A 27,372-nucleotide genomic window follows, 5' to 3' on the forward strand; every position below is an offset into this window, starting at 1 on the left:
TCACCGGGAAGTAATCTGGGGGCCAGGCACCGAGGTAGGCACGATCTACCGCATGATCTCCGCAGAAATCGAAACTCGGGCGCTTCTATTCCGGGCCCCGATGCAATATAACTCGTACGTACCCGTTTTATCTCATCTGAAGATAATTGGATTTGCGAACGCCTCGAAACGGCGCGTTACGATAAAAGTATTGAAATATTTTTCCTCTCCCCCCCCGCCCCTCAAGAAATTCGGTTGCCTCGAATATTTTCATGTAAGAAAAGTTAAACGTACTTTGTATCAAAGCCGCAAGTTTCCAAAAATTAATCCCTCTCCTCGCTCAGAGTTCACCCGAGTTCAACTTCGTATCGCGATAAACCCTGATGCTATACCTAATTAGCGCCACAAGCGGAAGAAGCGAGGGACAGTACCGCAATTGTAACGTAATCGTAAACAATAGTAGCGATTCGACAGACGTTCAACGAAGATTGCGGAAGGGTGTGGAAGATGGAGACAGGCACGGAAACAGGCACGATCTATCGTGAGATCAGCACGAAAATCGGAACTGGCTCGAGCCAACCTAATCTAGGGTCTATCTCGTGCAGAGGGTGAAAGAGAAAGACAGAGAGAGAGAGAGAGAGAGACGACACGGGAGAGCTGCACCCTCTCTCCGGGACGCCTAACCTGGCTTACATACTCGCGTTATGGAGCTCTGGCATACACTGGACACGCATACTCACGCATGCACACCTGTATGTATGCGAGCGGTTCCTACCCAACGGCCGCCTGCATGTGCATGTCCGTCGGGCGCGTTTTACGCGATTATGCGAGAGCTACCCCGCTATGCAGATCGATCCCTCGGGTCGAAGGTGAAGCCCGTTTCGGTGGCAAGAATGCCCCCGCGTGTGGACGCGAACTCGCGCGTACGTGTGCAAGCGCGCATATGAATCGGCGCATTGTGTATTCCACCGTGTGCGGAATGTGCCGCTTCGCGAGAGACGGAGGAACTTTAGTGCAACGATTGAAATGTTTACTAATACCGGAGACGCTTTCGCATAATTTCGGCCAACTTAGCAATCCGGCCCGAGGCGATTTCGTCAGCAGTGTTCCCGAGAAGGCGCGAAACGCCGTGGAAATCAATCAAACGTAGCAGTGTTAATTTCGCACGCCATGCGCAACTCCTCGCGATAATCGTAATCCGTTACTCTCAATCTAGGCGGCTTATCTCGTTGCGATTGACGATAGGGGCGTTATTTCCTTATCACGAGCAGCTAGGACGGAATCGACGAGAAAATTTTAAGAGAGAGAGCTTTAAACGAAGGGAATCCGTCGCGATCGCGTGAAAGAAGGAGCGAGATAGATTTCGGCGCAGATCGAACAGGGAAGAACGTAGTTTCTGGAACAATGCGAGTGGAGCCCGACCTAGACACGCAAAGGGCGAAGAACCTTCGCTCCGTGACTTTCAGCCGAAACCACTCGTCATCCTTTAAGAGTCTGGCGGTTGCTGATTAAGGCTTCTGTTCTCGTGCGGAACAGGGCCGACGGTGGTAAGACGGGGACCAGAAGAGAGAAGGAGAGATTAGACTACGTCCATGAAAGTTTACGGTGCTTGGGCACCCGTAAACGCCATATGGCCCGAAAGTCGCCATGTTTCCATCGTTTTCTTTCGCCCCGGAGCGGACTCAGGTCCCTACGCGTCTTTATTTTTTTTTTTTTTTTTTTCACGGTAGCCCCCTCGTCTCGCTGCTGCTCCCTGGCTCGATTCGAGCTCTCGATGCAATATATTTCTCGTCGAGTATTAGACAGCCGCAAAATCACGCTTTATCTCGCTCCCAGTTCAACTTAGAATAATTTAATTTACTTACGAACGAAATATAAATAATTATTTTACGTTGGATTTTATATTTCAAGAAAATGGAAATTTATTCCAACAGAAGCTGCATTTTAAACCCGACGAGTATTCGTAGCGTAGTTGGAAATAAAACGTTACTAAAAATATTGTTAAGAGGGTACTTTAAAATTCTGTTCCAATTTTTAAAAAAGCTTCCTATCTAATTAACAAGATAATTGTACCAAATATACGCAAATGTTTCCGTCAAAGTATTAAATTATATAGATCCTATTTATATTCAGACGTGACGGAATTAAGATAAAAATTAGCGGAGCGTGAAATTGAAAATTTCACAGTAGACGTCGTTGCAAATTAAAAGATGTAATAAAAAAAAATAAAAAAAAAAAAAAAGAGCGCTTAACAGATCAATGTAAATCTCTTACCGGCTCACGGGGCCACTAATCGGCACGCGATGAAAAAAGGAACTGTTAACTCACCTGAAACAGAAAGAGAACGAGACCGTTATTAGAAGACATATATCATGGATGAAGAGCGCGTAATTGTGGCACGAATGATTCGGAACGTGTTCGCGCCTTCGCCGGCGAACAATGCGTTAAAAATCTCCGACCACGACGGACAGTTGTTGGACTATCGAACTATCCTGTCCCGTCCGGTCGTCACGGGCGACGCCCACTCGCGCGATATTAAGATCAGAGACCCACATCGGCGGTCCACGCAGCCATCGGCGGAAACGCTAATCGCAACGCCTAATTCCGTCGCGTTTACTCTTGTCGTTAAGCGACCGCGCGTGTTCTCTGTCCTACGACCACGTTAATAAATTCTCCACGCCGTGTTATTGGCGCACGCAGATCGTGCAAGCCGTCGCCGCGATGTGTATCAATACTGACGCCGTACACAATTAGCATGACTATAAATTCCATACCGTTGCGAATAATAATTAAAATGCGCGCACGACTGTGCACCGTATCTAATTATACAATTACGCGGAAGAAAGAGATCGCGCAGGTCTATTTCATTAATATAAAATTCACGAATACCAACTCCGTGGTAAATAACGTGCACCGTCAAAAAAAAAAAAACTTTTTTTAAGTAAAAATTTAAAGTGTCGGGATTTTACGCATTATTGCAATAGCATATCAGAAGATATTCGCGCGATCTAAAGACTCCAGTTGATCGTTTCAGCCGAAATTATGAGTTCCTTTAGTCCACCAACGCTCTGCTACTCCCCCCGAAAAAAAACGTTGGTCACTCGATCGCGGTCCAGCTCGGCAATCGCGTCCTGTCATCATCAACGTCATCATCATCGGCGAGATGCGGAGGATCGGCGGAGGATCGGGGGTCGCGAATACGCGCGGGAGGGAAGTTCGCGCTCGCGGGGGACACGTCGGGGGGATATGTTTCGAAACGCATCCAGCTGGCGCCTCTCGGTGCTATAGCGGGCGTTATAAGCCCGCTACCAAATCAAGCGTGTGTGACACACTAATAATCGGACGTATATATGGTGTCCATATAGTACTCACACGCGCGCGTCGCTGCGGATCAGCATGCGGCGGTACGTATGTGCCATTGCTATATTACGCCGACGGAATATACGGAGGGAACGTCCGTGTGTGTACGTACGCGCGGATGTACGCGCGTGTACGTTCGTGTACACACGCCCGTTTGCGAGGGCTCGTGTACACACGCGCGCCTCCCGAGAGCGCATACACACGCCGCGGCTCGTAGGGTGGATGATTGTTGGAAGATAATCGAGATATCCGACGCCGCGCGCGGTTACTTCCTAATAGTGACGTTTTCAGCAGTCGTTTCAACGTACCGGCGTCCTACTTTTGCGCGGCATATATTAAATGCCGGGTGAGTGCGAAGAAACTCGGGCCGGCTAAAGTTTCGGCATCAAGTATTCATCCGACGACGGCCGATGTAGCCTCTCGCGCGCTAAAGTCGACGCGATACCAAACAGTAGGTATTTTTATTTCGATGGAAATTTAAAACACTCGATTCTTTACAGATTACCTGCTTGAACCCGGAACGCTTCCGAATTCCGTCGCTTATATTGAAATCGCAGTGATATCACGTGCGCAATAATACACTTTAAAATAAATTAAAATAAAAAAAAAAATATTTAAAAAATGCGATTAGATATATCTACACGATAAATGATAATTTTTTCGTTAATTGTACAAGAAATGTTCTGCGGGATTTCGCAAAGATCGCTAATTTCGCCGAAATTAATCGGAAAGCTGAAAGCCGGCGCGCAGACAGCGCTATCTGAATACTTTATAACCGCTCGGGGTGCAACGTGGAATAGAGTCGCGGCCGTAACTGCCCGGGTATTAATTTACGATTATATGCGTTCCGCATTTATAGCGTGAGCCGACCGAAAATATAACATCAAACGAGAACGCGCGAGCGGGGTCGGCGATCAGTCGCGCGGCGCGCAGCATCCCGTAACGATCTTTGCCTCCCATTTTTCGGGCCGTTTTCGATCTTGCCAGCGTTAATTGTCATAATCGCGAGCGGCTTCATTAGGATCGCGCGTCCGCGCGCGCAAACAGGCGCACATAAACACGCTCGGCGCCTTGTATGCCGCGCGTACACGTATGCCGGACTCGCGCCGGGTACATACACACGCATAGAATATGCGCAACGCATATAACGGTAGATACGAGAGCGAGCGCGGGCACACACATGCACGTGTGTGCGTGGGGTACGCGTGTCCCAGAGGCGACGTATCCGTGCAAACAGAGCCCGGGGATAATGGTTACCAGCAATGGTTATATCGGCGGACGTGTGTTGGGGTCCTAGGATACCGCTATTAGTACGGCTCTAGGCCGCGTCTAATTATACCTCGCGCGCGCTGCCGCGCGCGAATATGTTTGTAGCCGCCGTATCTATCGTATCTGTTTAGACGCGCGCACGCGTGTATGTATATATTGTGCTTCAAATTGTAGAGAGATACACGCACCAGAGAGAAAGAGAGAGAGAGAGAGAGAGAGAGAGAGAGAGAGAGAGAGAGAGAGAGAGCAGGATACGCGTTCGCTGTGTGCATGCGAACATGTATATGCAATAGCGCGCGCGCGCGCGCGCACTTAACTTGTAGCTACAAGCACGATCATATGGGTTACGCATACGTGTCGGGGTACTAATGCTAATCCCAACCATAGATTACGAGATGGGCGGGCGACGATCGACCGGAACTGCCGCCGTCATGGAATTTCCGCGACTCCTAGTTTCTAGCTTTCCGCGGTCCTCCGGCAAACACGAGCACGGCCAGCGGATCTCATCTCTTTCGGATCTAATCTCGCTTAGATACCGCAAGAAATATATCTCTCAAGCAGATATTAATTTAATACGAAAGATATCAATTTAGAAATGCCGCAGAAATAACGCTAATGTTCGGTCGAGTCTCGCGCGTGCTAAATTACCGCCACCGTTTCTCTGGATTATTTCGTAAAATAATAATGCTCGAGTGCTCGAGAACAACTTGGTATGAAAATAAAGTCCTAACGGAAAACCGATAAAAATATCACCACAATACAAGTCGTAAAAATTATTTAATTAAAGTCACGTGCTCGTTAATACAAACCGACGACGTCTCGCGGACATCAAATTTTCCCACTTTAATGACTCGTGTCGACGGATTCGGCAAAAGCACGGTAATGAACTCGCTGCAATAATAAAGTGGCACTTGTCGACCAATTCAACGATAGGGGAAAGAAAAAACAATCAACTTCGAGACCGAAGCCAGGTCGCCGTCCCATTTATATCAATTCTATTCATTGCCGCTTTTAACCTAGTACTCGCGTGATCAGTGGCTCTCATATCGCCGAAATTTTTCTGTAGCGCAAAATACTCCAACTTCTAAGATGAAAAAACACAGAACCGCTAACGAGGGAAGAAAAAAAAAAAAAAAAAGGCCTGAAAGCTATCTGCGTATAATTTCAGAATAAATTAACTTCGATGTTAGATTCTACGTTGCCGATCACTTTGGGCTATTTCACAAGAACGAGAACGGAGTTTCGAGACATGGTACATTTACACGCGGCCAAATACACACGCAACGTCGACGGGGCCCACGTTTTATTCCAAGTAAATTTCGTCGCACCGGTAACCCGCACCGTGGGAAGGCAGGTGAAACGGAGCGACGTAACGGACCGATCGGTTTCATTGATTCTTTTTTTTTTCCCCTCTCTTTCTCGAGGCAATTACACCGACCTCCACAGCGTGCGAGTGTTATTTTTTTCGTTGCCTGCCGCGCGTGAATCGCTCGTAAAACGCTAAACGTCACGACGATTTGGCGAGGACGTCGGCGGCGGCTTTCACGATCTGACCGGTTCAGCTTGCGCGCGCGATTCTCTCAAATTTTCATTTTAATTGAAGCGGGCGTGCCGCCGGACCACCGCGATCGACGGCTTTCGCTTTCACGTTTCTTCTTCGCGTCGACCCGAGCCGCGAGTTTATTTCGAGAAATCCGGATATGCAGACACGTTATCCGAGCATTAATCGGCCGCTCCGGAAAACCGAGCGAGCTTTCGCACGAGTCCGCGCGAGACCTGACGGATAACGCGGGGATCGCGGGCGACCTCCAAATTGTCACGGCACCGGAAGCACAAAGAAATTGAGTTCATTAATCCACGATAGGATTATGCAAAAATGGGAGCAGTTATGACAAGTAATTTATTATGCGGCGAGGTAGATGTGTGTTATTTTTCTTAGCTCCGTCTTCCTCCGTATCCGGCTGAAACGAGCTTATAGAGAAACGCGCCATCGCGGCAAAGCACGTAGTATGAATCTTCATTAATAACGTCGAAATGGCAGGTCTCGGCGCGACGTCGTAAAACGGCTGGATAAATGCAAAACGTCTATCGCACGTACCTACTTATTAATCGAGGCACACACGTATAAATTTCTTCGAGAGGTCAGTTTTTTTTTTTTTTGGGGGGGGGAGAGGGAGAGAAAGAGAAAAAATTAAAGACCTGTACAAAATCAAATCGAACGTCGCTGTTAATAAATCCATCGTTGCGATTCACCTGCGATCTTTTGCTCGCGAGTGACTTAATTTTCACTCGCGGTCGCGCCGCCGGGTCGGCGCATTGTAATACCCTAAAAATGGACGCGGCAAGCTAATTAAGTCGGACGTAAAGAAAGATAACGTTTCATAATGAAGGTAGATTTTTTGCCTATTTTTTGAGCGCCGCCGTCGCCCCTCCCGCCGTCCCGACGCCGCGCCGGGGAAGATTTTACGCCCGACAAGCTCTCCGGGGGAAAAAAAAAAAAAAAAGGTCGTCCGAGTGTACCAGAGAGAGCAGCGGGTTTAAAACGTTGCAAGTGCCGTACCGGATATGAGGGACGCGGAGAGAAACGGAGCGTTGGGGGGGAGGAAGGCGCGCGCGGACCGGAAATGGCCGCCCTTAACCCGGCGCGATCAAAAACTGGTTTCGCCAGACACACGAAAGCACCGTCGAGAGATGAGGGAAGCGAAGGAAAAAAAAAGTGAGAAACAGAGAAAGGGGAAGAAAGACGGAGAGAACACTTCCACCACCGCCCTCCTTTCCCTCCTTGCCACACTCTTTCTCTCTCTTTCTCCACCGCGCTCTCGTCGGTAAATAACGGATAATTTCGCTCTCGAATAAATCGAGGGAGGCAAAAGTTTCGGCGTTAAAAAACGTTTAAGCCGTTGCAATATTTTAAGGGAGCCGCGGAGAAACTTTAATGCAGTTAATCCGGAGTGACTTCCGCGAAATACAGCCTTGGGAATTCTCGTTGCGACGCGCCGTATACTTTTCCCCTTTCCGGCACGAACGGCGAAGCGGTTGCCACGGTTGAAACAATCGAGGGAAATAAGTTGCAAATGTGAAGTCCGTCGAGCACGATGCTCTACTGCTCCACCGAAAGAGATCTATAATCGGTTCATTTCATAAAGATTTAATTCAACTGTAAAATTCACGTGCCAAGCTGCACCTACGTGCGCAAAAAAAAGTCTCGGTTAATAATTAACTGGCGGTGAAACGTTAAATTTGCAAAACGCCGTCCCGCGAGTTCCGATTCCATCGATTAATCATTATTGGCCGTTTTATTTTCTTGGAAGCGGCAATTAAGCGAATTGAAACCGACGACAAAGACGCTGAAATAATGGACCGACAGCTGTCGATCTAACACAGCGTAAATGCGTGACCTACTCGATCTCATTTGTCTCGTAACGCTTTGCGTCATTAAGTACGTCTTCTGCCCGGCATAACGCGAGGGGCATAATTACAACGCTTTTGTACCGTTAGCGTTAATAAGTCGTCCGATCGAGCCGGTCCCAAAAGGCCGGAGAAGAACGAAAAAGAGGTCGGCCGGTCGAGAATAAGTAATTACAGATCGCGCCATTAGACCTAACGCCGATATTCTAAAAATGGACTACGAAATTAGATTCCTTTGTGCTGCAGCAACGTTACAAGCTCCCCGGCTTAATTGGCGCATTATCGCCCGTCATAATTCAGTTAGAAAACGGCGAGCCTGACTATAATCGCAACGAGATGCGATTAACAATTACGTCAAATTTCCATTAATCGCATCGGCGTGGATCCACTTACATCGCGATTTTCAAGCCGATCGAGACGAGATCTTTTTTTCTAAATCGCAAGGAAATGGTAAATATATCATGTTGCATATTCTGCAGAATAATCCCGCTTAAGTGAAGAAAATCCGATGGGCGGAGGGAAAGGGACAGATAAAGGAAGATTAAATTTGCAGTCGCAGGTCGAAAAGGAGAACCGCTGCGAGCAGTCCATAAGCCAGAGAGGATCTAGCGGCTGTGTAGACTGTACTGAAATAATGTACAGTGCCGTACAAAACGGCAAGTCGGCGAGAGGGGAACGCGGAGGGATGCGAGACGGGAGGGAGAAGGAAGCGCTCTCCGTCTTTCTCTCTCTCTCTCTCTCTCTCTCTCTCTCTCTCTCTCTCTCTCTCTCTCTCTCTCTCTCTCTCTCTCGCCCGCCGCCGCCGCTCGGGTCCCTCGCCCGTCCGACGGGGTAACAATGGTGTGCAAAGGAGATTAACAAACAGAATAAGCTAACGCATAATCGCATTATTTCTAGCTAAGCCGCATTTAAATTAGATAGAAATTCCATTTAACGAAACAATGCGGGGATGATGAGTCACTTCGCCGTATACGCGCTGACTCGCTACGTCGGAATAGACATTGTCCCTCCCATCTCCCCCGCCTTGAGACTGCAGTCCTGGCATTCCCGGCGCGATATTTCTCACCCCACCCCCGCGTCGCAAATTTCTGATTTCGCGGGATTCTTACAAGCCGGTCCGTGTTATCGCGTCGTTGACAAGCCCCGCGAGCCACTGCGTCGGAATGTCGAGTGCGCATATTTTGACATCTACATCTTGACGGAGAGCGCGCGAGTTTCTTCTCCACCTTCGACCCTGCGGGGCCGAGACTTTGGCAAGGGTCTGGCGAGGAACGTCTCCGCGGTTTTTTCAACGGTGACGACGCGTTCTGAGATACGGAGGGAAGCGAAGCGAGCGAGATCGCACTGCAAAACTGGAGCGAGCGGCGACGTTATCGATAGTGCGGGAAGAAAGGATACGCTATCTCGACGGGATGCAGGATTTATCCTGTCGTGGGGGCGCGGGAGCGATATCTGGCGCGTTCCAGTTTCGAGGAAGCGCGATATCTCGATCGCCCGACCTATCGGGCGCGGAAAAGTATTTCCCGAAACAATATGCAGCCGCGTCGATTGCCCTCTGACATTCGGGGATCTCATATTAAGTCGCAATCTACTACATCCGAGGCGTTCGCTTATTCAAATCAGCTCGAAAGTTAGCGCCGTGGCTCATCTCCCGATCGGTGAGCGGATCCGATATTTCGCGAAAAGGTCGCGAGAGTTTCTGGAGCAGCCTGTAGCACCGAGAGGATGGAGCTCGCAAAAAGAGCGAGCCGAACGACGACGACGGCGACGAGCCCGCCCACGTGAGAGCGGCCATATCGTGACGTAATTCTGACGTCATTGTGCCGATAGCGTGCTCCACCGGGCGCACGGGGAAAATCGTAAAACGTGTACGGTCCCTGCAATCCGTCCCGCCGCCACCCCCATTCGCGATTGACGCGCAATCCGCTTTGAGGGGGGAAAAAACGTCTTTCCCGCGCCGAGACGTCGTCGGGATTCGAAGGGGGATTTAGATTTTCCGCGAAAAGTTCCACTCGCCTCCTCTGTCGGCGGGATTCCTCGCATCGCAATATAAGATTTTTTTTTACCCTCCTTATCGCCCTCCGCGTCACACGTCGGACGATATCGCGCAGATTACATCGGATCGTGAATCGTATTCCAAGTCGAAAGCGGTTTCGAATTGCTACGGACTATACATATTTCGGGGAAGTAAAAAAATATTAAAAGAAAAAAAAAGCAATAAATTATTCCTGCGATATTTATTGAGGGGTTGGAAAATCGTCCGGCTGTCCGGACGCACTCAGCCTACGGCGGATTTCGCGAATTAATTAACCCGCAATCTACGGAAAAAGACAATCGGAAAGAATAGAAGGATGAGGCTAAGATTGCGCGGAATATAATGTTCGAGGAAACAAATAGACACGTCTCGATACATAATAAGTTATTTATCTGGTATGTTAATTATTCAAGCACCCCGGGACTGGAGATAAATCCTGAAGTTCTCCTTTCCGCCTCATCCTCCCCTCCCCCCGTAATCGGATCGGTGAATGAGGGTGCCCCTCGATCTTTTACCTGAGGACCGCCGCCCACGATCGACTGGTAGGCCGACTGAAAGACGCTGCCCAACTGCGTGAGGCCCTCGTCCTCCATCTGGAACATTATGTCCGCCCCCGGCGAGCCGTTGTTGTTGAGATTATTGTTGTTGCCCATGAGTTTCTCCGTGTTGCCGACGTCGGAACGCAGGATCGTGTTCGACTGCATAATTCACCGCGGCACACCACGGGGAACGCGGGGGGGAAGAGGGGGCACGTGTGCGCGTGGCTCGCGGACGATCCGTGTGCGGGACGAATGTTCGATAGATCTTTCGCGTGCGCGCGTCACCGACGCGATACGCTCCGCTCCGGGTCCGTTTCGGTCAGAACCCGGCGGTGTCGGCGGCGTCTCGCGGCGAACAACCCCGCGTCGTTGTCATCCTTGCTAAAAGTCTCGTCTCACCCGGGAGCTCGCGGAAGGAGGCGGGCAGAGGGACCGGGGGGACGCGTCGTCACGTGACGGGGATCTGCTTCACGGCGTCCGCGGCTCGGGTAAAGCGGGAGGGCGTGCGGAATCGCGTCCCCGTCGGGCCGAACATACCACGCACTTGTCGCGATTTCGAGAACGTGTGTGCCGACCGAAGGAGAGAACGGAGAGAGATAAGAAAAAGACAAAGGACAGAAGACGCGCGTCGAAAAACCTAACCGCTGGTCCACGCGCGAAGTCACGAACGTATCTCGTTCGTTCGCTCGCTCGGGAACGTCACCGCGTGCACGCACATCAGGACTCACACACGCGCGATTGCTGCCCTCGCTTCAGCGGTTGCATGGCGTCGGGGGGTCGCCGCTTTCGAGGTTAGAACGCGGACGGCACGCGAGAGAGAAACCCGTCCGGCGGAGGCGGCGGTGGCGGCGGCGGCGGCGCGTTCTATCGCGCGCACCGCATTTCTTTTGTCGGTTCACGCAGGGCGAAGGTTAGCGCGAGACGAGCGACACGCTGGTAAATTCACTAGGACGAGGATTCACTCGGTTGCGCGGATTACGCTGTGAAGGTAGTGGCGGAATCGAGAGCGAAGCACACGAGGTCCTATCCCCACAAGATACGCGACGAGACTGACGCGGCAGAGAGGGGAGGCGAGCGCAACGACTTTCACCTTCCCGCCGCCTCGGTAGATCCCTATCCCCACCACGAAAACCCCCGCGCGCGCCATCGCGCTGCTGTGTGATCGCGCTCGCTTCACATCTTTCGTTCGTTCACTTTGGCGACGATTCCCTTCGTCCCTTCGGCATGCATGCTCGTAGGAACCAACCCCTAGCGCGAAAGGCCCCGTAGTTTTTGCCTGCAAAGCGGCAGACGTTCGAGTACCGGCGACAAGCGAGCGCGAGAGGCGAAGCGCGGGTGGTTCTCTCTCTTTCTCTCTCGTCGTCTCTCTTCTTGTCCGCGGGCTATGCACCATGCCGAAAACATCGGCCCACTTGTTGAGTCGGAAAGAGAGCAGGCGAAAGAGAGCAGGACGGAGACCCCGAAGAACGCTAGAGTGTGGGTGGATGCGTGCGTACACCCGTGGAAAAGTGGCGTACGAGATAAAAAGCTTCGCGGCGCTAACGGCGGACAAAGAGGACGGCTGCCCGAACGCAGCCCGTCTCTGCGACGAGTCTCTCTACTCGCTGTCCATCTTCGTTCTCGCTCGGAAAATACTCCGCCACCTATTCGTTCAACGTATACGCGAGCAACAAAGATAGAATTAACGCTCGTGTCGCTGCTGGAAGTCTCCCAATATCTCGTTTGCGTGTGAACACGAATGCACGCGTGCCGCGAAAATATTCAGAGTACAGCTATCATTAACTCCTTCACGCCACGTTACTTCAAGTAACGTCAATCGTGCGCTTACACTTTTTTTTTCGGACGCGACAGTTACATCGTTTCGCGATATTCGCGAAACGGAAGCCACGGCGGGACCTGGTTGCAGCGAGTCTCGTTGCCAGTTTCTTCGAAACTGTCCGATCTCGCCGACGCCTGGTTAATTAAAAGCCCGGCGCGAGCCGCTGTATAATGGATCGTCGGCGAATTTTAAGGTAGCGTGCCTTAACTTTTGCCTCAAGTTAAATGGCGTTGTTTACCGCGCCCGGCGAAGTTTAATGATATCGCGGCCGAGAATATCTTCATTTCGTCGCGCGGGGGCCCGCGGAAAGGGGAGGGTTTCCGTAATGACCGCGCGCGATTTCGGAAAATCTCCCTGGGAGGGGGAGGGGACAAACGAGATATCTCGTGGCGCCAAAGGTGCCTCGTTAGTCGGATATTCGTGAGTAATTTTAGTGTCGTACCCACGCGACTGGCCGAAGGTTTATAATTACCTAACCTCACCCGACCCAATCTAACCCACTTGGCAAACGAGCGAGAGTTCCAGTTTTCCTCTCGCCGAGCGCCGGATACGACAGGCGAGGCTCGTTAAAAAAAAAAATAAGAGAGGGGGAAGAGGAAGAGGAAAGAAAGAGAGAGAAAAAGGAGGAAGAATCGATCGACCGAGAATTGTCGACGAGCCTCCAATTAATATCTGACCTGACTTTGCTCGAACCTAACGACGCGATACGATCGTTTATAAACCGGCGATTATGACCGATTGCGAGCTGGCAATCAGATTCCGATGGCAGGATACGGTGTGATATAAGTATTTGCGTGTGCACGCGGCTAAATAGTTGCCCGTTACTATGTAGCGACGATTGACATCAATTGCGAACGGCCGTTTCATTGAAGACACTTGATCTCGTTTCGATTCGAGATACGGCGCGAGCGAAGAATATCAATTTTTACGGCGCAGGTTAATCGTATTTTATTAACGCGAAGGGGAACGCGCATTCATCTTCTTAAACTTCGCTATAAAAACGCGTGTCACGTGTCAAATTAGATTCGCCGAACGCAGCGAGATGTAAACGCGGCGAGGAGTCTGTATCTGAAAGTGGACAAAGTGCGAGCCCAGTTGTCGCTGTAATGAGCCATAAAATAACAGTGGACAAACAGTCAACAGGAAACAGTCGAAATAAATGACCATCCTGTTGAAAGGCGACGCAGGTATAAAGGACTTCTCACTATTTTGAAGCTGGTAATGACAGTAAAATAATGTAAAGCGACGACCGACACAATGCGAGAGTGTCAGTGCGTATAGTTCGGGGCTCGTTTATACCTGCTTATCGAAGCATCTTCAGAAGCGGCGAAAAAACTTCATCTTTTAGACCGGTAATGATCCCAACCGAAGGCGAAGTGACCCACTAATTTTGAAATTCTTCGAATCTCGAATGTTGCGTTCAACGCTTAATTTTCATTTTATATTATATTTTTTTTTATCCAAAATGTTTTAATACATATTATGCGACAATCACGGTTTATCTAAGTGTAAGAAAATAAAATAAAATAAACGAAAGAAAATAATGAATTTTTACGGTTCTTCTTATCTTTTTAAATAAACGTCTCTTTGTCTTTGCCTGTAAATTTTCTGTCATTCCAATGAGAGGGGAGAACGCACGAGGCATAAAATCCCGCGATTGGAATTACTTCGAATCGGAATATACTAACAAGATAAACAAGCCACCGTTTCGGGTACAGTCGCTATGGCAAATAATGACACAATTTAATTAAATAATTACGCAACGCTTGCGTTTGCCGACTCGCTGATAAGAAGAGGTCGCGCAGCGACTCGAGTATCGATCATCGCGTGGCGGCTTCACCTGAGAGGACTTACCTCCCGTGAGTTTTCACAATCAACGTATTCCCGGTCAACGCGGCGCATTCGAAAATCTTACGGTGATGTTGCGAAGATCACGAAAGAAAGAGAGAGAAAGAGCTCAATGGCACTGATCGCAGTGTTCCTGATTGCGGTTAATGCAACCTCGGTAAATCTCGGAAGACACTCGCCATGCTGGCGCGACTAGCTCGAGATCGGTGGCATATGGTGTTCTCAGATCGGATCGTAGAACGCTTTACCCATCGGTCCGAAACGATAAAATCGCGGACTTTGATGAAGAAACGAGATACGCAAAGAAAATATATCACAAAAGCGGCAACTTTTGCCGAAATATTTTTTTTCGTACACGGGAAGACTAGATTCCTTGCGTCTCCTTCTCTCATTTGTAAAGAAGGAGATCGACGTATATTAGCTTTTAAATACCGCTCGAGAATGCCGTTGTTTCACGACAACACGTGGTAGCGGCATAAAGAATAGTTTCCCTGTTTGGCTAAGAAACGTATGAATGATAAAACTTGATAGGGGAAAAGAATTAAAAAAAAAAAAAATAAATAAAAAAAAAGAGGAGGAGTAAGGAACGACACGACGTCGCTTCGAGGCGCCTCGTCATTGAACAGCCGGCAAATAATTAGGTAACCTTGCCCGGCCAACTGTGTAAACTGCGCTTCCTCCTCGGCGCCCGCTCCTTTAACACCTTATCAGGTCGCGTGAAGACGACGAGGCGAATAAAGGAAGAGGAAAACAAGACGAGGACGCAGAAGTAGACGGGAAGATGCGGGAGAAGTGGAGATGAAGAAAGGTAGAGAAGAGTCGTCGACCCGGATGCCTCTTCTTCTCTTCTTTACGCCGTCGTCCCCACCTCCCGCGCGATCTCCCCTTTTGAGAGAGCGTGAAAAAAATAATAAGATCGTGGCTGTCGGAGGTCGATTCTCCTCGTCTGCTCCGTTTCTCCCCGCGCGGGGAAACGCGGCAAAAACGTCGACCGACAAGAAAACGGAACTCGGTGTCTCCGCGTCGTCGGCAGCGTTACGACGACGCGCGGCTGAAGCATTTTGAAACCATAACTGGTATCGCTGTACGTTAAACAACGCGCGGCCGGCAAAATCTCTGTGCGGATATATATATACGAATAATAATAAAATAATTACGTGCACAAAAAACTTAAAATGCGCTATTTAAAACTATGATTCGAGATGCGCCCGTCCCTTTCTCGCGCGAATTAATTCCCGCCATCCCGTGATTTATAAGGAAGACTTGTGAAAGCAAACGTTATAATACTCCAATCAATATTAACTTGGCATGGAGTTATTAAAAAGCATTTTAGAGAATGCCGGAAATAATTACGCTCATACGCGATAATCTTTGTACGGCGAGAGGGAGGTGAAACCCCGTGATATTTCGCCGAAAGGTAAACGCGGTAAAAAGTGCGGACGAAGCAAAACCTCCGCGAGAAACCGATTTAATTTCCCCCGTCACAACCCTTTCGTGGATATCGTGTCCGAGGGTGAATGGCTAAAAGGTAATAGTTAATAACAGCGCAGCTGAAAGGGGGATCCGGTAATCCTCTTCTAATTTCTAAAACAAAGAGAGTCGCGGATCGCAACGCGCCAACGGAAGCGGGAGACGGAGACGACGGCAGGAAGAAAGAAAGAGACGGAGCGGGAGAGATGGACGAGAGCGATTCGAAGGAGGCGCGAGAGAGAACGAGAGAAACGGTTCTCTCGTGAAGGCAAAGCCGAGATCCCGGGTTCGGTGAGTTCGAAGGGGCGAAGGCGGAGGGCGAGAGCGGGTGGCAGGAGAACTGAAATTGGGATGGGAAGGTGGGAGGGGAGGGGCAGGGTTCCACCCTGGAACACATTAACTGCAGGGCGACGGGGTATATAGGGGTGGGTTGGGGCCGCACCACTGGCGTAAGCCGAACGGAAAACGAAATCGTTCTCGAAAGCGTGCGACGAGTAGGTACGGCTTAATTCTGACCTCTTGTTAACCAAGTGGCGTAATGGAAGTAGCACCCCGTACGCTTTCACGTCGTAGACTACTTCCTTCGGAAATTATCGGACTTAACACGGCGGTTGGAATTCTGGCGCTGGAAATTATTTTAATCTCTAAATTTTAATATTGCGCAAATTTAATTCCGACATTCTAACACCCCGTGTGAATGTTGCAAATTTTACAAATTTTTTTTCTTTTCTTGGATAAAATTATTTTTTAAATATATATATGTACATTATTGTTCATAATGAAATATTACTTGCAACGTAAAATTATTATCTGGAACGCAATTAATAAAATACTCGCGCATACAAGATTAATTGATGAGATTAATTCGGCAGATTTTCGTGCACAATTGTCGCAAAGAATCGCGGTAGTTTAACCAGGCTTGGCACGTGTAATCCTTCGAATTAATTCCATTCAATTTTCTCGAGGACGAAGATGGACACGAAGAGAAGCGAGTTCTTGTGTTGTAAGATTCGCAAGATTAATCCCGATTAGTCTTAATAGACTAGATGCACATTGTATTTCCTCATCGATTTATCCTAATATAGATCAACTAACGAATCTCGATCAGTGCAATGTGACTGCAGTATAAATTTTGTGGCACATTCGCATGCTAACAAATCAAGCATGTATGCACACTAAAAAAGGCATCTTGAAAAGGGGACGAAAACCGAGTGGCATTTCGAGAGAGATGTATTTCGTTTGCTCGGCGCGTTCCATTTTTTTCTTTGTCGCGCATTCTATTCTTACTTAAAGTATCTTATTCCATCGATCTCTTGCTACGTCAACAATCCTCATTGCAAGAAGATCACGTTCGTTTTTTTTTATTTTATTTTCCAAATTTCCGGTTAATATTTCAATTAAAAAATTTTTACATGTAAAATAATTTTATTTTTATTTCCAAAAATATTTCGCGCAATCACATTATATCGATATCTTGATGTAGCATTAAATCGTGCCCAGCCCTACGCCAATGTGAGCCACTGAACGAGGGGCGGCAGGAGCACTAGTAGCGTAGTTAGGGGTGGCTCGGTAGGGATGCTTTAGGGTGAGATTTAGTACCAACCTCCGTCGCTTAGTCTACCCATCCTGTGTATAGTGTACGTAGTGCATGTCCCGAGAGTCAAACTATAGTCGATACTCGGGAGAGAAATACCAAACCACCACGAAACACTATCTACGACGATTCATATCAGTCTTCGCTTATGGTGCAACCGCGGTGTCGCCCAAACGGAAGTAATATCGCAGCTCAAAAGCCATCGATATGTAACGAGGCTGATGCGTCGTCGCGCAAATCCGTCAGTTTCGCCGATTCGTTCCTCCGTCGACTGTGCGACTATCGCGGGACGGCGTCGAAGATGTTCGCGGCTTAAATTATTAAATTATTAAACATGCCCGACACGCGTTAACTCACGGTGACTAAAACCGCGCGACGTTAAGGCGAGACGTTATCCGTCCTCCCGAGGTTCGCTCCACTTACTGTTATCTTATATGGCAGTACTTAGGGTGCATTACCCGAATGCGAAGGTACCGAGCCCCGAAATTTCTATTAGTTCGAGCGACCGGGAGAAGGAGGTGGAGGAAGGAAACCACTTCACGAAATGGGACCCTTAAGTTACCGAGGGGGAGCGACGCGAAAGAATCCCGGGACAACTTCCTGCGGCTCGATATATACGCCACGGAGCCCTTCGATGTTACCAGGGCCAAACTCGTATCTCTGTCCCTTTCGAGAACCTCGATTGTTACTAAAACATATCCACGGCTCTTGTAATATCACTACAAGGATCAACGGTATCTGTATCTTAGCGCGCGTTACATCTCGCCTAGGCGAATTTTTTACACGTACAAAATTTTTAATAATAAACCCGATTATTTTATTTATTTTTCGCCTGAATGTAAAAAGTTACAAAAAAAAGAAAAAACCAAGTTCACTAATAATACACTAATAATAAATAAAATGTAACTTGTTAGTTCTTATTACGTGTAAGAATTTTTCAACAAACATTTATAATGCCGTATTAAAAAAAGGCCAATATTTCTACAAACGTTTTAAAAAAATATCTTGTATTTCCGTTTGCTTATTCTCGTGGCACTTCTCGCTCAACTGAAGGATTCACACGGATGTTTGGCCAACGTCTTCCGTAACGGTAGTCGTTCCGAGACTCCGAAAGACAACTCCGGGGCACTCCGGAGGGATAGAACGAGGGATTGTAGCTCGTTTCGTGAGTAAGGTTTCTACGGAAGGAGGAGGAGGAAGGAAGAAGTGAAGGCGAGGGACGGGTATCCTCGAAGAGAATCCTCGGGGCTGAGGGGGAGGCACAAGAGTCAAGTAAACTCAAGAACGGCGGCCTCTTTCATCCCCAAAACTTCAAAAGCCATAGGAAAGAGAGAGAGAGAAAGAAAGAGAGAAAAAAAGAGAGAGAGGCTCTGCTAGTCGTGCCATATGCTGCCCTTCGAGAGTAGATTTTTCCCTTCCTTGTTTCCTTCTCGCCGCCGTTCGCGATAATAAAATTCTAATCAGTTCTCCCCGTGTATCGCAGGAATAATTTTCAAGGGCTTCGCAGTAGGCGTGACACCGCGCGTCGATGGGAAAAAATAAGGAAAAGATGAGACCGCATAACTTCGTTTCGAACTCGAGGGAAGGTAATCAAGGATGCAGGTCAAAAAATGGAAACTATTTCCTAGGTCGTTGACCCAAATGTAACGCCCGTGTCTGGTACTTAACGAGAAGAAAACGCCCGTCTCCGAGAAAAATTTTTAAGTCACGAAAATCATTTTCACGATACAAAAATGTATTTATATTTATATTAAAATAAACTTATGTGAAACCAATTTTTTCCACGTAAAAAAAAAGTTAAATAAATAAAATTACTGGCTCGCGAGTATTTTTTGATTGAGACGTCGTGCTGGAATCGATTAGAACCTTGACATAACACAACGGCGATGTATGCAAAAGGAAATTAAACGCGTAATGCGTAACGCAAATGCAGTTACTAGGGAAAGATTTAAGAGACGCGGTATCCCTTAAGTACACGTCGAAACAGATAATATAAGCTCGCTACGGGGTGCACGGCTTGTTTGCACTGGGGGCTGTTTGCACACACGATCTCGCGGCTTTCCGCCAGCACGAAACCTCCCTAGAGAAAGTGGAGGGAGGCCGTTTCATCCCCGCGGGTCCGTTCACTGCGGCCGTATATATTCGATTTTCAGGACGACCTGTACCTTTCCGCCCCAGGCCTGTTGGTTTTATGCTCCGGCGGAGCTGTCATTTTATATTTTCCGACGGATTATAACCTGCAAAGCCGTGTCAGTCGAGAGGGCCGTATATTTTATACGGTTGCCGGGATCCTTAATTACTCGCGACTACCAACAGCTCTATTTCAAAATTTATACCGCCGCTCTTCTCGCCTCGGAGAAGTGTCCGTTTCCTAATTTTACTCGGGGAGTTGCGAGTGTTGCGTTAATTTCGCCGAGAACGCCGCGCTGGTGAAACTTGAAGGAATATTCAGCTGTTGACGCATAAATGCAATTTACTCTAAGCTAAACTCCGCATCATCTACATATCCGATGCAAATATAACAAATGCATTTATCCAAATCTCATTGAAATTCCCGCATACACGTCGGACCAATATATGTATATTCGTATGCGTGAGCATAATATACTTGACATATCACAAATAATTCGCTTCACGTAACGCGCTGGGTTTTGCATAATCTCGCGAACGCCGCAAGACTTCGGATTGGTACCATCGCGGAAGATTGGCCGCGAATTTTCGATAACGTCTGGTCAGACAGCCGACAAATCATTCCGAGCCATCGAGGGGGCTGCGGCTTGAGGGAGGAGATCGAAGATAGAGCGAGAGCGAATGCCCCCCCCGAATTTCACAGCCCGCTACGCCACAAATGAAGCACACTTGGATGGTGCTCGATTTAGCTCGTATCATCCCGCACCCTCGGCTGAGCACTACGCGTCGAGCAAACACTGCCACGCATGTAGAACAAACACACACACGCGGCCCCGTGTAAACGGTCAATGAAGAGATATATGGATGCACAAGCAAAATCTTCGCACGCCTCGCTTGGTCGCGAGAAAAAAAAAAGAAGCTTACCCCCTGGGAAAAATTACCGGCGCCGTATGTGCGGTTAATTTGAAACTTTCACGTATCGCGTTATGAATGTTGAGCTGCCAAAAGGATGTAACAAATTATTAACCGCGCGAGATTACACATTTGAACTTTGAGTATGAACTTTGCGCGCGATAATATTTATCAATCTTATGATAAGTCGCACGTAGTAAAATATAAAATCGATAAAGTCGATAAGATACCGCATAGGTAAAATATTAATGAAAAAGCTGATAACCCCACCGAGATTCCTTCCGCGCGGAAACATGTTCGCACGCCAGGACGAATGAGCGAAAAAAAATCGGGATGGGAGAATCCGTTTAATGTCATTGATATGTTAATTGGCTTTAAGTTCTCACTGCGGTCGTTAATCCCCCATGAAAACGATCGCGGGACACACGACGAGTGCCCACTAGAGTAGAAAACCCCCGCGCACAGGCCACGTGACCCTTCGAAGGGCAGTCGTAGATAGCGGCCACTCGAAATTTCGTGCTAGTCGAAGGTAATAGATTAATCGTACGCGTCGGTGGCCGACGAAAGGGCGGCAGAAGTGGACGGGGTCATTAAATATTATACGCGCCATGAAAAACTCAGCCATCCATAGGACCGGCCGTATGGGCCACTTTTCAACCCTTCGCACAACGCAACGTTTCGCGTGGCGATGATATCTCTTAAGATTTCCCCCTAACGCAACACAAAAAAAATTTTCCCAACCCTTCAGCAAGTATGTCGTTCGCATTAACTCTCTTTTGAACGTTGCTATAACAAGAGTATATTTTTACTAGTAGCCGGTATAAAGTAAATAAATATTAAGACTGACAAGCGATATTTCTTTTTTGTATTAAATTAATTGCATATTTATTTTTTAAATAATTACTCTAAAACGTCTTGAGCGATTGTCTCGACGAAAGCTGGCGCTTGTAGACTTCAAACAAGAACGATTTTACGTTATTCGCGAAAGCTTCTTTGTCCACTACAAAGGTGGTCGGTTATGATTGCGAGGGAAATCCTTTTCCACCCCAGCGAGCTAGTAATTATTATTGATACATTCCCGGTAATAATCTCGACGACCCAATTAATACTATCGGCATACCGATAAGCGCAGTTGCGATACGTGCAATAATTTATCGCGATAATCCCACAATGACCGTAAACTATCGCTCACGCGTGCATTTTGGTCGGCCTGCACGGTATTTCGCATACTCTGCGACCCAACAACAGCCCGTCGATGTATGGTACATCGCTGTAATCTATAATGTTACAATAGGCTATACTTCCGTATTAGAATAAAATTCACTTTTGCACGTAACGAAGCATTGACAAACGGGATAATTATCTAAAATCACGCCTCTTCGTAAAGCAGAAAATCGATAAAAAAAAAAGCGTAATCATTAGCGGTTGATGTTGTGAGAGTAAATATCGGATTAGTTTTTATTACTTTGTGAAAAAAGAAAAGAAAATATTTTCTTATTAATTAAAGAGAATATAAGGATTTTTTTTTTTTTTAACAAAGTAAAATCTCGTTATTATTTCCTCACGATTTGCCAACGACTAATCGTTTTCCCACGAAACGTTTTCTGCAGTAGCGACGAATTAATTCGCGCGGATAAACAATGGCGAGCGTGCGTGATACCGTCGCGCTCGAAGGCAGAAAATATGTGTATAGATCGCATCTGCGGTCTCTCTCCTCTCTCCGGCTTTTCACCCAAGCCGATCCCGGCCCACCCCAACGACCACCGTCAACCCGTCGGCCGGGTGGTTTACCCGGTGTAAGTCGACAACTCACTCCATAAACCCGAGGCGCTCTGTGTACTCTGTACACTACGAGTTTGCACGAGACGCGCACGTGCAAGAAGGACGAAATGAGCGACGGAAAAGCGACCGCGCGCGATAATAGCCGTTGCAAATAATGTGATTTCGCTGCTGAGAAATTCGAGAAAGGACGAAAGATGCATGATCGGAAAAAAAAAAGCGAGCAATCGGAAACGGCTGAAGAGAGATCTGTAATAATTGAAGCGCACTCGAAGATCATTACGCGGAATAAAACCGGTATCTTCGGAGGCAGGAGCACCTCGCGGGCTCTTCCAAAGCTGTAATTTCGTGAGATGTAACGGTTCCTTCTTCGAAAAAAAAAGAATAAAATAAATATATCGATTCGCACTGCTATATAATATAATTACGTCTTTGTACGGAATGACGAATGTCCACACATTTACCACACGTATCTCGCATGCCGTTGCAGCCTCCCGAATCGGAATGCGAGTGACGCACTCTCCCCGCGGTGCGCAAATAAAATGTGATTAAACGCAAATACGTTTCTCCGCGCGGCCGTTCAAAACTCGCTCGTAGTATCGTGACTCAGCGGGCTCAGTAGGAAAGTTTCACATAAATATCATTAAAATATTGCCCGCGTGCCGGCAAAGTTTTCCCGTCATTAATTACGCAACGCGAAGTGAATTAAAACTATACTAAGCAAACCGACTTAATCTGCATCTGCGTTCTTCGTACGCGCTCACCGCGAAATAATTTTTCTCTTTCGGTGACGTGTATGGCCTATTGTAATCGCGACGGGTTTAGTTTGCCCGGCTAGTAATAAAATTGTCAGTGTATCTAGAGAGAGCGTGCACGTGCCGCCGGCGAGAGAGGAAAGAAAAAAAAAACAAAAAAACAAAGAAGGATGAGATTGAAGCATAAAAGGATCTGGACAATACCACGACGCGAACCACTTACTGACTCCGATAAGCGACCGGCGGCGATTGATCGCGGAACGCACTCGCCACAGTTTCAACACGCGAAATTACGACCTCGGCGTGGTTAGTGCCGTGACGAAACACGCGCCACGGAAATACAAAAAAAAAAAAAACAAAAAAAAAACAGAAAAAGGGTCGGATTTCTCCCGGCGTGCGCGAGAACGTGCTACTCGCGTTACGTCATCCTCTATTTCCGATAATAGCACATAAAGACGGCTGAAAAAGAGCACTAAATCTCTCGGGTGACGATAGCCGCTTAATTTGATCGCGTAACTCGTGTCGGAAACGCAAAAATAAGATGAGCCCGCGACTCGAGGTCCATTTCAGATCCCGGGCAAATTATGAACTTGTCAATTCCTCCTTCGCGGCTTTCTCCAGCCGCGAGTGCCTCTCACTTCCCCGTCTGCACGAAAGAAGCACAAGGTAGCCGAACAAGCAAGTGCAACGGCACGCGGGGAGGATGAAATAGCGTGCGCCACGAAAGGACCGGAGCCGAAGCAGGAGGAGGAGAAAGAGGTCGGGAGGAACGGCGCGGTCGGACGAGAGTGCACGCGGAGAGAAGAGGTAGGTATTCGTTGGTGTGCCACCAGCAACAGGTGCCCGTCAAACAACGTTCAGCGAACGTCTCTAGCAGCGAGCCGCTTCTCTTTCCGCCCCGCGCCGCTCTTCCTTTTCTTTCTACTTCTTCCGCCGGGCTCACCTCGCACGCGATTCTCGATAATTGATTCGCTGACGAGACAGGACATACTCCTGTCCGATCCACGCGCACGATACAAGTCGCGGCGGCCCAGGGTGCTGCCTATTCGCCGACGTCGTTTCACGCTCGATAAATTTCGCTCTCAGCCACTGATAAATAATTCCCCCGCGCATCACGGTCTCGTATTACGCAATCATCGCGGTTATCTCTTCCCGCTGCGCAAATTACAAAACCGCCGGGAACGAAATCGGTCTCTTACCGCTTTCGGGCTGTTAAACGCGAATTTAACTCCCGTTACGTACATGTTATAAAATTTTCCTGTGAACCGTCCTTCCTTAATGAATTTCACAATCCTGATTTCTTCGATCTTCCAAAAAATCGTATGCTACGTGGCACTTAAAATTTTTTTTAATTAATTAAAAAGATAGACGTAACAACAAGCTGTCCTCCTTAATCAACAAACGACACGTAAAATGGGGAGCTGTCTTTTCGCGTATCCTTTATGTACGTATTAAGCGACCTTCGAAAGCCTAGAGCCTACAATTTGAGGTTCTTCGAAAAATGCACGTAACGCCAAGGGAATCAGCCGTGTGTAATCTCATAAAGGGCGGGCACGTCGGAGCGTCGGACTTCACGGCGCCTCTTAAACAGAACTTAAGACTTTGTTTTTTAGGTGGCCGCAACCGATTATTACAAAGCACGAGATACGCGATTAAATAAATGATACGGCGTACCTTCCGTTCGTCGCGACCCCTAGCGTGAAAATATTGGTGTTGACGAAATTAATCGAACACCAAAACGTGTCCTTGAAATAACAATCTGTTTCCACAAAACGCTTTCTTCACCGATCAGTTTGGCTTTTATTTTTTTGTATTTGCAACAAAAAACCCCTTGAACTATGTTCTAATTTTCTTCTTTATCTTTTATTATCTATAATTATTAAAAATCTAAATATTCGACCTTTGTTTAAAACTCTCCGCTTAATTTGCGAAGAGCTCTCGCAAAATTTCTTCGCCCAGTTAACAGCGACTTACACCGAGCGAGAGGCGGATGAGAATCTTTCATCGAGGACTTCACGGAACGCGCGGGTAATAAAATGAGATCGAAATTCACCGCGTAATTAAACGCACGAAACACTCTGTCGGCTCAATCAGAAGAGCAAAGAGTTAAAAGGCCGTTTAAGGGACTTATCCATTAATTAGCAAATAAACGAACCGTTTTCTTCCCCACTTTTCGTCAAAGATATTTTCGTTTTGATCGCCGCGGGACGCAAACAAGAGTAAATGCTCACGGAACGCGGCTCTTACGAGGCAATTAAACGTAAAACCTGCAATTTGACTTTGAAAGCGCATTTAAAAACTACTTAATTACTTCACTAACCCGATACGTTCGCGGAGAGGGCGTAAATTGCCGGGCATTAAATAGCATTCGCTGTATATTGCGTCATAAAGAGGCACAAGCCCTAATTGCGTGTAGCTAACGCAAGAAAGGAGCAAGCGTTAAAATAAAATAGTCCCTTATCTCTTTCTCGCGCCCGACATACTTGAAACATAAAGATTTCATATTCTATTCAATTTTAATCTCACCTCACGTGAAATGAGCTGTAGCGCAGGGTAAAGGAATAACCCTCACCTTGTGCACATCTAGCGACATCAAGAGAGATATGCGTAAAAGCATAAAAAAATCCCACCAATTACGACTACACGAAACAAACACCTGCCCGCCGGTAAAACCAGTATTGCTTATTAAGTTACAAAATTAACTTGAACCTGCCATACCCGCCGCGACGACTGCGTACTAGCCGCAAACATTAATTAAACATATAAGTATCGAAATACGAGCACGTCACGGCGAACTTCTTCGGACGATAAATCTGGCAGGACGAAGATGCCGGGATCTCGCGAAGGTGCGCTCACGCGTGGAGCATAAGGGCGACGCGTAAAATATGCGCGGCCACACGATACGGCCCCGTATTAAATGCGTTAATGTCGCGTGTGGAAAAAAAGAGCGCGGTCCACTGAGCGAGACGAGCCATCGGCCGACCGGCAGCGCGTGTAAATTCGTGCCACTTACACGGCAGCTTCTCCGCTATCGGGATCGGAGGCCGACAGGCTCCCAGGATTCCACGAAGCCACGAATTAGTGTGAAACCATCGGTATGCCCGGGGGGCCCTGGGCATGATGCACGGGCTATACACGTCCACGGGCGGGTACGAAAGACCTTTGGAAAGGAGAGGAGCCCCCTTCGACTGCTGTTGCCCGCTGCACGGTCTGGTGACCGCAGCACGCGACACCATATGGTCTGCCGTGACCTCCGTGCACACACAAACACGGAGGGGCTGAAACTCCTCGCGCAGTACTCCGTCCAAAAAAAAAAAAAAAAAAAAAAAAAAGAGAGACTCGCGGAATTGCGGGATTCTAACCGAATCGGCCGGTGCATCATCCTCGACGCACGCTTTCGAGGATCGCCCGTTCGGTAAGCGCGGCGGAAATTCGAATAACGCGGCTTCCCAGAAATCTTCCCGGTGAATCAAGAACAATGTACGCGGACGCACGGGTGCTCGGAACCACCGGATGTCCTTTCAGTCAAAAGTGCTGGCGTACGAAAGAGAAAACCAAAAAAGAACGAAAAAGAAAGCATCGCTTTTTTGAAATCGAAGAAGGCGCGAGTCCGGGAAAAACGTGAATGACAAACGGTGCCATTTCCGCGGAGATTGTTTACGCAATTTAATTTTCAACGATTTATTAAAATAGGAATTAAAATAATTTTTTTACTCGCCTACGATAGTACAAAATATTTAATCGACTTCTTTACGTTATCCGGCACCGAAAACTTTAACAATTAAAAAGTCTTCACTGAGAAACTCACTACATATTCGTTGAGGGATTTATGACCGAGAGGTCGTTCGCCGATTCCGGCGCAACGCATATAGATTCACCGCGATAACTAGGATACATACGATCAAACGCAGCGAACACGTTGATTACGGGAGTCAGTGACCCGTTGCCGGCCTGCCGAAAATTACGAGGCGGACTCTGAACGGCCTTTCGACGGCGCGGAGGGTTATTTATTCCCTTCGGAAACGGTGCGAAATGTTTTTTTAACACCGCCATCGGCGGCGGGCGGCGACGACGGCCACGTTCGAGGGGAAAGAAGGGGAACGAGCACGAGGACAGCGGACGGTGCTAACGATAAGTGAAACTCCCGTAGGAGCCACTTGGGACGGCGGTTACGACACCCTCGAGGACGCCGTCGGTGCCTATATCCTAATAGAAACGTAATCGCGCAGTTTTGCCCGCTGAATAAATTATCGCGGGGGCTCGCGCAAGAGGAATCGTCGTGGATCAGCAATAATCTTTGCCGCGCTGAGACACTCGTAGATTCATCCTACTTCAGACGCAAAGAGAAGGCCAATTTTCTTGTTTTTTTCTTTTTTCCTATTTAATAATTTAATTTTTTTTATTTAATATTATTTTTTTTATTGTTATTTTTGTTCGTGCGGTAACGATACACGGATTCTCGATGTTGAAATTTG

General features: G+C 47.8%; 1 protein-coding gene and 1 long non-coding RNA gene across 2 annotated transcripts in view; both read right to left on the bottom strand.

Moving 5' to 3' along the window:
- The window catches only part of LOC139105013 (transcription factor 12-like), a 102,554-nt gene that overhangs the window by 57,611 nt on the left and 17,571 nt on the right, over window positions 1–27,372 (bottom strand).
- Window positions 1,679–10,655, bottom strand: LOC139105072 (uncharacterized). Its single transcript, XR_011546127.1, has 2 exons — window positions 10,567–10,655; window positions 1,679–2,307 (listed from the first exon to the last, which is right to left on the bottom strand). It is a non-coding gene; the product is annotated as an uncharacterized lncRNA (long non-coding RNA).

The sequence above is a fragment of the Cardiocondyla obscurior genome, linkage group LG01, assembly GCF_019399895.1.
Source record: "Cardiocondyla obscurior isolate alpha-2009 linkage group LG01, Cobs3.1, whole genome shotgun sequence".
Classification (NCBI taxonomy): domain Eukaryota; kingdom Metazoa; phylum Arthropoda; class Insecta; order Hymenoptera; family Formicidae; genus Cardiocondyla; species Cardiocondyla obscurior.